Consider the following 10,751-nt stretch of genomic DNA (forward strand, 5'->3'; position numbering starts at 1 on the left):
TGCTGTTGTGGCTATCTGAGTCTGTTTAATGGAGTTTTGGTGTCTTAATAAAAGCACTCTCATAACTTATTGTTGGATTTTGTACTGGGTTTTTTTTTTTCTTTTTATGGTTTGGTCACATGTGTGAGGATGTTCATTGTGTGGATATGGCAGCTTCTGAAAAGCTCACAGCCCCAACCAAACTGACCTTAAACATTTCCTGTAACAAAGTATCCACAACTTCTCTGAGCAACCTGTGTCCGTGGTTCACTACCCTTATTGTAAAAATTTCTTCCTTATATTGAATATAAATCATCTCTCTTTAAGTTTAAAACCTTTGTGCCTTTTCCTGTCACTACAGACCTTGCTAAAAAGCCTCTGTCTTTCACATAAGCCCCCTTTATAAACAGAAGACCTGCAATAAGGTCTCCCCAAAGCCTTCTCTTCACCAGGCTGAAAAACCCCAGGTCTCACAGCCTTTCTTCATACAAAAGGACAGAAAAGGACCTCCCCTGGACCTGCTCTAACAGGTCCATGTGTTTCTTTTACTGGGGACCCCAGAACAGGATGCATTGCTCTGGGTGGGGGTTTTACAAGAGCAGAGTAGAATGGGAGAATCACCTCCCTTGACTTGCTGGTCACACTTCTTTTTATGTAGCCCAGGATACAATTGGCTTTAGTCCAGGATACAATTGGCTTTCTCAGTTGCATGCACAAGTTGCCAGATAATATATGATTTTTCATCCATGAGTATCCTGAGGTCCTTCTCTGCAGGACTGCTCTCAATCCATTCATCCCCCAGTCTATATTGATAATGATGATAGTCTTGACCCAAGTGTCAGAGCTTGCACTTGGCCTTTTGGACTTCAAAAGGTTCACATAAGCCCAATCTTCAAACCTGCCAAGGTTCCCCTGGATGACAACCTTTCCCTCTAGTGAATCAACTGGACTACTCAGCCTGGTGTCATCTGCAACCTTGCTGAGAATGTCCTTGATGCCACTGTTTCATTGATGAAGAAATTAAATTGTATTGGTCCTGAGAGAAATCACTCCTTACTGATTTCCACTCACATATCGAGCCATTGACTGTATCTTTTTGGACAGGGCCAGACAGACAATTCCTTATCCACCTAACAGCTCATCCATCAAACCCAAATCTCACCAATTTAGCAGCAAGAATATTGTGGAGGACAGTATCCAAGGTCTTACATAAGTCGAGGTAGATGATAGCCATAGATCTTCCCATATCTTCCCATATCCACTGATGCAACCACTCCATTGTAGAAAGCCACGAGAGTAGTCAGGCATGATTTGCCCTTGGTGAAGCCAAGTTGGATGTCTCTAGACACCTCCCTGTCTTCCCTATGTTTCTACATATCTTCAAGGAGATCTCCCATGATTAGCACAGAGGTGAGGCTGACTGGCCACTAGTTTCTAGGGCCCTCCTTTTTATACTTTTTACCCTCTGAAAAATAAAGATGTTTCCCATGTTTCCAGTCACGGTAAACTTCATCTGTTTGCCATGGCTTTTCAAATATTGTGGAGATTGGCTTGGCAGCTATATCAACCAATTCCCTCAGGAACCTGGGATGTATCTTGCTGGGTACTCTGGACTTATGTATATTCATATTCCTCAGGTGGTGTCAAACCTGATCTTCACTTTCAGTGAGATTTCATTCCTCTGCTGCTTTAAGGTTCAGGAGCTTGAGAGATATGGGAAGGCAGAGTACCAATGAAAATTGTGGCAAAAAACTTCTTCAGCCTCTCAGCCTCCTCCATGGCAGTTCTCCTCTCTTATTTACTGAGGGGTATTTTTGTTTTAATCTTCCTTTCTGACCAATATACCTGAGTATTTCTTATTACTCTCCACATCCATTACCAAATTCCTCTCTAACTGAGCCTTAGTTTTTCTGACCCCATCCCTAAGCATCTGGGCATCATCCCTATGTTCTTTGCAGGACACATGTCCCTGGTTCCATTGCCTGTTCATTTCCTTCCTACACGTTAGTTGACCAGGATGTCCTTACTCAGCCATGCTGGCCTCTTGCCTTCCTTTTCTCATTTCTTATACATGGGGACTGAGACCTCTTCTGATCTAAGAAATATGTCCTGAAAGAGCTGTCAGCTCTTTTCAGCTCCTTTATTGCTGTGGGTGGTTTCCCAGTGGGTCACATCCACTAATTTCTTAAAGAACTGAAAATCTCCTCTCCTGCAAAGTCTGCAGCATCCTGACCATTCTCCATGAGGCCCACATGCCTCAAGATTGTGAATTCCACCGGGGCATGATCAGTGCAGCCGAGGCTGTTGCCAATCTTGATGTCTGTTTAGTTCATCCATGTTGGTAAGAAACAGGTCTAGTAATACTTCTAGGTATTGGATATAAGAAGTTTTCCTCAGTGCACTCCAAGAGTCTCCTGGATTGCTTACAGTTTACTGTGTTGATTTTTCAACAAATTTTCCACCATTGGTATAGAAGCAAGTGAGTTGGTTGAGCACCTTTTCAGAGGGACCCCCCTAATTCCTCTGAGGCATTTCAAAGGTGTTTCCTGTGAATGGGGAAATGTATGAGGTGCAATAGGATCCCTCTATCCCTACAGCTTCACCCAATCTGCTGCTCACACAGGGTTTGCTGGCCCTTGAGGGGTCATTTTAAACTGCTGTGGTCAGTTCCCCACCTCAGTGATAAGGCTGTTTCACCAAACAAATAGGCCTGAGAACAAGGGAAAATCTTTTAGAGGATCAGCACCATCTCCCTTTTCCATTCTGGTGTTGCCCACATTTTGTTCTATGAATGAAGCACTGGCTCTAGCTTATTATTTGAGACAGTGGCTGAAAAAAGTGTAGAAATAAAATCTGAAGGCCTCGTTTTGACCTCTTACATTGTTTCCTAAGAAGCACTTCAGACCAGTGGTATTTGTGCCTTATGTCCCTAATGTAATCCGAGAGCCCAGCACTGCTGATACCAGATGCAAAGCTTTCATCATTATTTCTTTATCTCCTATTATAATGTTGCCAAACTTTGGTCCCAGCAAGGCTGAGAAAAAGCTGAGATATTTGGAAAATGTCCTTGTCCATTAAAATACAAAGCCTTTTTAATGCCTGCTTGGAAACTTTCTTGTAGAGTGCGGAAGGAAACAAATTAAAGGAACTGAAAATATTTAACTGCAATTGATCTAAAAACATGATGTTGGCTACAATCTGGTAGAAAGCCTGGAGAACAGAGCTGCCTGACAGCTTCTTTGATTTGTTCCATAACACCTGCTCTGTTTGGGGGGGTCTGTCCTGCCAGCTGTATGGCAAGTATACAGCTGAGTAGTATCCTATTGGTAGAGGTATTACCTTTCTGGAAAAAAATGAGATGGATCTTGAAGAAAGGATCTTGAAGAAAGAAAGATGGATCTTGCTTTCTTCTGATCCTAGCAGTCCCACTCTGAATAGTTCTTCAGCCTGGAGTTCTCAGGGAATCTCTGCCTGTTTCTTCCGCTCACCTCCCTCTAGCTGTGAGGACAGGTGCCACCTTGTGCCAAAGGGTCCATAGCCTGGATGTGACACTGTCTGCCAGGGAGTCACAGAGGAGTTTTGCCTATGCAGCACCTTCCCATATGCAGCAAGTTCCCCTGGAAGTGCTCTCTGCCTCACCTCTTCTTTGGCTTCTCCTCTGAAATCCACAGAAAGAAGAGTTTCAGAGATTTAACACAGGCACAATAGCTTGTATATTAAAAACAATCATAACACAAATACAAAAGAGGAATTGATCAATGCCAGAACATTTAGAGATGACAAGGAAAGAGTGGTAAAGGACCAAAACAATGTTGTTTAAATGCTGTATGGAAGTGTGAGTAGTAAATCACTGTGTAGTCCTAGCAATGGGTACTGAACTGCCCTCTCATATCAGTCCCTTTAAAGAAGCTGGTGCTCAGCCTTCCCTAAAATGAAGGCTCTAAAAATATTGGGGTGGTTAGGGTAAATGTGTGTTGCTGCCAAGAAACTGGATTTGTTGAAATAACAACTGTAAGGAATGAAAAAAAAATGGGTTTTATCAACCTACCTTTGTAGTGTCTGGGTGTATGTTAGACAAATTCAGCATGTTTAGGAATACTGCAATCATACATTGGAGAGAGCTGGATTTGACTTCATTTTTTACCCTTTCTCTCTCTCTGTCCTTTTGGAGAAAGTATGAATAGAAGTGCTTTTTCCTATGCACGTTTCTCATATATTTAAATATTTGATAGCTTCTGGAAAACTGCAAATATTTGTAGGGACAGATATAGTAATACATCTTTACTTAAGAACTTATTTTCTCCTTCTCTATCTTTGCTATGGAATTAATAAATATCCAAAAGAAATGTGGCATTTCTCTCCATGATCTTTCTGTTTAACTCTGTCAAAAACACAATCTCTTGACATCTGCTTTTCTTCAACTATTTTGCATCTGTTCTTGCTGCAGATCTCAGAATCAGAGCCTAGCAGGACAACAAGAAGAAAAAATATTGGTCTGCTGATGGTGAAGTGAATATTTGCCACCTTTCTACATGGGACATTTTAGCCTTTCCTCATGTAAGTAGAGGTGAGGAAAATCCAGGGGATATCTTTTCTCAATCCTTTGAGAAAATCCAAGGGAAAAATAAGAAAGTTTGAGGTAAGCATTGAGAATTATTGGGAAGCTCAAAGTATGGTGGCATAATGGAGATACTTGGGCTGACATTTGGAAGTAGATCAGGAACTGTGCAGTAGATCATGGGGTAGCAACATTGTCAACAGACTGACACAAATCCATCACAAAGCACCAATAAACTTTTCTTGCACCAGGACTGTGACGATGACACAAGAAAAGGCTGCCTTTTTGACAGAAATATTTGGGTACAATTTTTATTTGGGTAAAATCTTCCCAGCAAGCGATATCACTATATGCTGGGGCATGTGCTGGCAGCTAATAATGCTATTGATAGTGTGGGTTCTTCAAGACTTATGGTCAATAATACTTAAACCCTTCAAATCCACTCAGGAAACATCTAGCTTTGCCTCTTGTACTGCCTGGAGCTTTGATAATCCCGGTCACAAACAGTGCTCCCATTTATTAGCTGCCTTTGACATGTGGTAATCTGAAAGGATGAAGGAAGTACTTCACATCTATATTTTGAACAAATATGGCTATTACTAGTATGTGGAGATAGAAGGATCTTGTGTTTGTTCTGGTGCCAGCCTTGAGAGACCAATTACTGAGTGTTATATGTTAATAAATTTCTCAGGCTTAGCCTAGCATATTTAAGTGTGCACCATATCATACCTGCTCAGTGAAAATGTCCACCATGTTACTCAGCAAAGAATGTGGAAATAGGGCTGAAGTGGAATTTGGAATGGGATGTTTACTGAATCCAACTTCAATTTTTACACAACATCGTTTGCAGAGCACTGGATCAAACCAAATGTCACAGCTCTTGTCTCTGTAAGGCATCAGTCAGGAGCAATAGTTGAACAGGAAGCTATTGGCTTCTGTTTTCTTAATGTCCCAGAAAGATTGGTGATTAAGGTTATGTTTTGCAGTCCATTTAAAAATCAGCTGACTTACTGCTGCCAGCTTCCTGTGTTTCTCAGTTTTTATTTGACTACCTATAATGCACTTTTTCACTTGTTTGGCTACAAGTCTGACTTCTTAAACTGGGAGGTCACCTGTGTTGCCTTACAGGTGTATGAGAAGCACCACCTTGTAAAGTTTAGCCTCTTCCTGAAATTACCTCTAACTCTCACCTGAAAAGAAAGCCAAACTTTATGAAAGCCAAAGTCACTGAATCAAGATGTGCAGACTGTTGTCCTTGTCCTATAACCTGGACATCCTATATCCTGAGCTTCTCCTCTTCAGTACTACTGAGGATAACACACTATCCCTCATTTGGTACTCCCTAATACAGATCAGTGAAGGACACATGGCCTCCTATGTTATGTTATGTTATGTTATGTCATGTTTCTGTTATGTTATGTTTCTGTTATGTTTCTGTTATGTTATGTTTATGCTATGTTTATGTTTTTGAGACTTGGCAGTTCACAAGAGCTTATCTTGGATGGCCCAAACTCCTCCTTCACCTCCCATTTTTACCATGATCACTTGAATGAGCTAGGACAGCAGCACACTGTAATCCACCACTATTTAGTGGAAGGTAGAGCACAATAAAGGCACAGAATGTAAATTAACTCCTCCCCCAAAGAACCCACACTGGTTCATGATCGGTCATGTATTAGGGCAGAGAGATAAAATATAGGTGAAACTGATCAAGGACACTGAAGATGGACCTGGAATGTGCTTTTAGCAAGCTGTGTGCAAACTCGTAGTGTACTCCAGTGAAATTGTGACCCCTTCACTGTCTCCAGTGAGGCTTCTGCTCCCTAAGAGAGGTTGCTACACCAGTCTGAGGGGACTTCAGCAGGCAAGTGCTGAAGTTTACATGAGAGCCTGTCAGCCCAGACAGCAATATATCCAGCTTGCAAACTTTTGTTTCAGAGTTCCAGAGATGGTTCCTAAATTCTTGGTCCTCCAAGCCTCTCTGCAAACCTGTCCTTCTGGAGGTCTGCTCTGCTGCTTTTTTAAGCCTGGAGACTGTTTTGCCAGGCTTACCAAGAGATTTGCTTGTCCTGGGAACTGATCTGGTTGCCTGTCACCTGGAACCAGCTGTGGCAGTAACGCAAGGCACAATTTCCTGCCTGCAGCAATGAGGAGAAGAGGTTTTGCAGAGCACCATTTTGAAGAGGGAAAGCATGTTTTTAAGACTCTGAACATAAGAGTACAAATCAAAATGCTTACAACATGACTGGAGCGAAGACAATTTTTAGCACTCAGGCATAGCTTCAGGGTTTTGTCCTTGTGAAGTGCTGTGATACCTTTTAGCCTAGTAACTTATTTCTGGTAACACTTAGAGGGAGGAGATAGGAAATGACTTTGTCTTGCTTGCTGTCACTTTCTAGAGAACAGAGGTTTTGTGTGGGTCATGTTTTGTCTTCAGTCAAGGTTTATTCGCTTGTGCTTGCAGGAGTTAGGATGTAGACTAAGCCGTGGTTTCTTCCCAAATTTCTTCTCAGGTAATGTAGTCTTGGTTTCCTTCTTCCTCCCTCCCTCATGTGTAATTTGTGCCAAGGAAGCACAGTCAGCCCAAACATGCCATCATGGCAATGGCTGGTGGGAAAAGCCCTCAACAATCCGGCCGTCAAGCTATGCCATGAGGCACTTGGACACCTCTCACTTCCAGGAGCAAGCAGAAAATAATGTACAGAAGCAAAGCCAAATACCAATCTGCAATAAAATCAGAACTGCAGCTACGCTTTTTTTTCCTCCTTAAATGAATGCAAGTTGCAACCTTTGTCTGTTAATTTAATTGATTTGACATGAAACTTCAGGTAGTGTGACTTTTTTGAACAGCCCCTGTAGTGAAAATTTGGGTCAGGTTTATAAAAGTCTTTTTAACTTAGCTAACAAAACCTACAGTTAACTAAGAAATCTACAAAGAATTGTATTTCAAGATAACTTGTATTATTGTATTCCTTTAAATAACACTGGGTGTGTACTTTCCTTTTATACTTTTCTTGCATATAAATCCTTCCCTGTAAATTTTTTTCCCACACTACTTGAGTCACTAACAGGATCAGCAGAGGATAGAAGGTAGTTTTCACCTCAACATTAGCACTGTAAAGTGAGGTGTGCACTCAGGATTATACAATGGAGAGTCTCCTTCCTTGGCTTGTCTCTCCATTTCGTTTCACCTCACTCACCAGTGTAATTTTCACCGCCCCTATTACTTCAGCAGAGCTGAGCAGAGACCTGTCAGCAGCTTGGTACAAGACTGATTCAGAATTATCTACTTTGTACAGCCAGTTTTAATTTCTTGAGACTGAGTTCAACAGCCCAACAACTGTCTTCAACAGTAGCTAGAAAAAAGGTTGATAGAAATACTTAATGCAGAAATGTTTTTACTGATTTGTGTTACAGTAGAGCAGGGAGGCCACATTGTATGTGGAGTCACTGTGATTGATGCTGACACTTTGTAGACATGACTGTCCCTTCTCCAAAGAGGTTGCAGTGGAAAAAGTACAGTGGAAGAAACAAACCTCATATGAAATACCCAGTTGCTGATCTAAAAAAGACATAGAGCAATATGACTCCCTAACGTTGATATGTGTCACATCATAAAAAAGCAAGCTATTTATCAACATCTGGTGTTCTTTGTGGTTTATATTTCATATGTGCAAATATTTAGGTATTCCTTGTGTACTTTTACATTATAAAGACACATACACCATAAAGACCTTTGTACTGAGTCATTTTCATTACAGAAACTTCTGGGCTCACCTCCCCTTGTGTTCCACACAAAATTGCGTACCCCACCCTTCACCCAATACTTTACACATTGTAGTTTCTGTTCACCTCCTGAAACCTGTTGATCAGAGAGACAGATAGTGAAGAATGAGCAAAAATGTGTATATAGACAATGCATCTCAAAGTAGCTATCAGTAGGTAACCCTTTCTTTTTTCTCTTTTCTTTTCTTTTCCTTTTCTTTCTTTTTTTCTCTTCTCTTTCTTTCCTTCTTTCTTTCTTTCTTTCTTTCTTTCTTTCTTTCTTCTTTCTTTCTTTCTTTCTTTCTTTCTTTCTTTCTTTCTTTCTTTCTTTCTTTCTTTCTTTCTTTCTTTCTTTCTTTCTTTCTTTCTTTCTTTCTTTCTTTCTCTCTTTCTCTCTGTCTTTCTCTTTCTCTCTCTTTCTCTTTTTCTCTCTTTCTTTCTCTCTTTCTTTCTTTCTTTCTTTCTTTCTTTCTTTCTTTCTTTCTTTCTTTCTTTCTTTTTCTCTTTCTTTTCTTTCTTTCTCTCTCTCTGTCTTTCTCTTTCTTTTTCTTTCTTTCTCTCTTTCTCTGTCTTTCTCTTTCTCTCTCTTTCTCTTTTTCTCTTTCTTTCTTTCTTTCTTTCTTTCTTTCTTTCTTTCTTTCTTTCTTTCTCTCTTTCTCTGTCTTTCTCTTTCTCTCTCTTTCTCTTTTTCTCTTTCTTTCTTTCTTTCTTTCTTCTTTCTTTCTTTCTTTCTTTCTTTCTTCTCTTTTTCTTTCTTTCTTTCTTTCTCTCTTTCTCTCTGTCTTTCTCTTTCTCTCTCTTTCTCTTTTCTCTCTTTCTTTCTCTCTTTCTTTCTTTCTTTCTTTCTTTCTTTTTCTCTTTCTTTTTCTTTCTTTCTCTCTCTCTGTCTTTCTCTTTCTTTTTCTTTCTTTCTCTCTTTCTCTGTCTTTCTCTTTCTCTCTCTTTCTCTTTTTCTCTTTCTTTCTTTCTTTCTTTCTTTCTTTCTTTCTTTTTCTTTCTTTCTTTCTTTCTTTCTTTCTTTCTTTCTTTCTTTCTTTCTTTCTTCTTTCTTTCTTTCTTTCTTTCTTTCTTTCTTTCTTTCTTTCTTTCTTTCTTCCTTTCTTTCTTTCTTCCTTTCTTTCTCTCTTTCTCTCTTTCTCTCTTTCTCTCTTTCTCTCTTTCTCTCTTTCTCTCTTTCTCTCTCTCTCTTTCTCTTTCTCTTTCTCTCTCTCAGCAGCCTTTCTGATTCACTAACACTACAGGTACAGCAATTTCCTTTTTAATACAACCGGAGAGGAGGAGTTCATCTCAGAATCTTTGGTGAAAAGCTTTGGTGAAAATTTCATCTTTGGTGAAATTGTAAGAACTTTTTATCAAGCACTAAGTCACATTGATATAACTCTAAAATGATGCACTACTTACTGAGTAAGGGGAATTAAACTTCTTAAGCATCTCTGCTACACTTGTACATAGTTGTAAGCTTCTACAAGGAGGACACAAGTATTCTAACATTTCCTACAATGTGCCATGATTGCTGATTATCAGCAGTAATATCACAGTGAGTTTATCATCCAGTTTCTTGGTCTGAACGCAGAGATTCGCACCAGTATGGACACAAAGAGCAGTGAAAATCCTCAGGTGGGTTTCTGTTGTGTGACCAAAGGACTGTCCTCTTCTAACATCCAGGGCCCTGGCTCTGGATGCACAAACCAGTGAAGCGTCTGGCTTAGGTGTAACTTTCGGAACTTGAAAGAGAACCTCAAGGAAACCACGTCTTGAAAGATGACTGTTACAGGGCTCTGCCACCAATATCTGGATTTTCCCTGCTTTTCTTGGGCAAATAAATGCCAAATTCTCTTCATGAAGAGAAACAATCAAAACAACCCAGTTCAAGAGTGCTCTCTGAAAGACAGGAGCTCTAATTTTAATCCACTTTACTATTATCCTGTGGGAAGACTTTACTGTGTGAACCAATGTCTGTAGAGCCAAGGTTCATACCAGGTCTAAAAGGTACGTCAGCCTCATCTTACATAAAATGCCAGAGTAAAACTAGGTTCTAGTACATATTCTAACACAATTCTATGTTAACAGGAATTTAATGAAATGTCCAAAACTTGAATTCATTCAATGAAATGCCTGGTTTCTCACCATGACTAACACATAAATTGCAAGGAAGTGTTGCAGCTTTCTTCTCAAAAGGAGTCAGGGAGGTTTCTTAATATAAGAATATAGTATTATTCTTAAACCTTCTTTATTTCTGTTCACCTACCACATAGTAAGAATTTCTACCTACAGATCTCCTCAACTTGCATTCCCTTTGTAGAAGTAAATAAACGGGATACATATAGTTATGCTGTTTAACCACTTAAATTTATTTGGCTAATAAGCTTTCTTCAGGAAAACAGAAAGTTTTCCAAGTGTTTGAAATTTCAGCAGAACTCTTCTCTACCTCTTGTAGTACCATTTCCTC

Source organism: Calypte anna, chromosome 1, assembly GCF_003957555.1.
Source record: "Calypte anna isolate BGI_N300 chromosome 1, bCalAnn1_v1.p, whole genome shotgun sequence".
Lineage (NCBI taxonomy): Eukaryota > Metazoa > Chordata > Aves > Apodiformes > Trochilidae > Calypte > Calypte anna.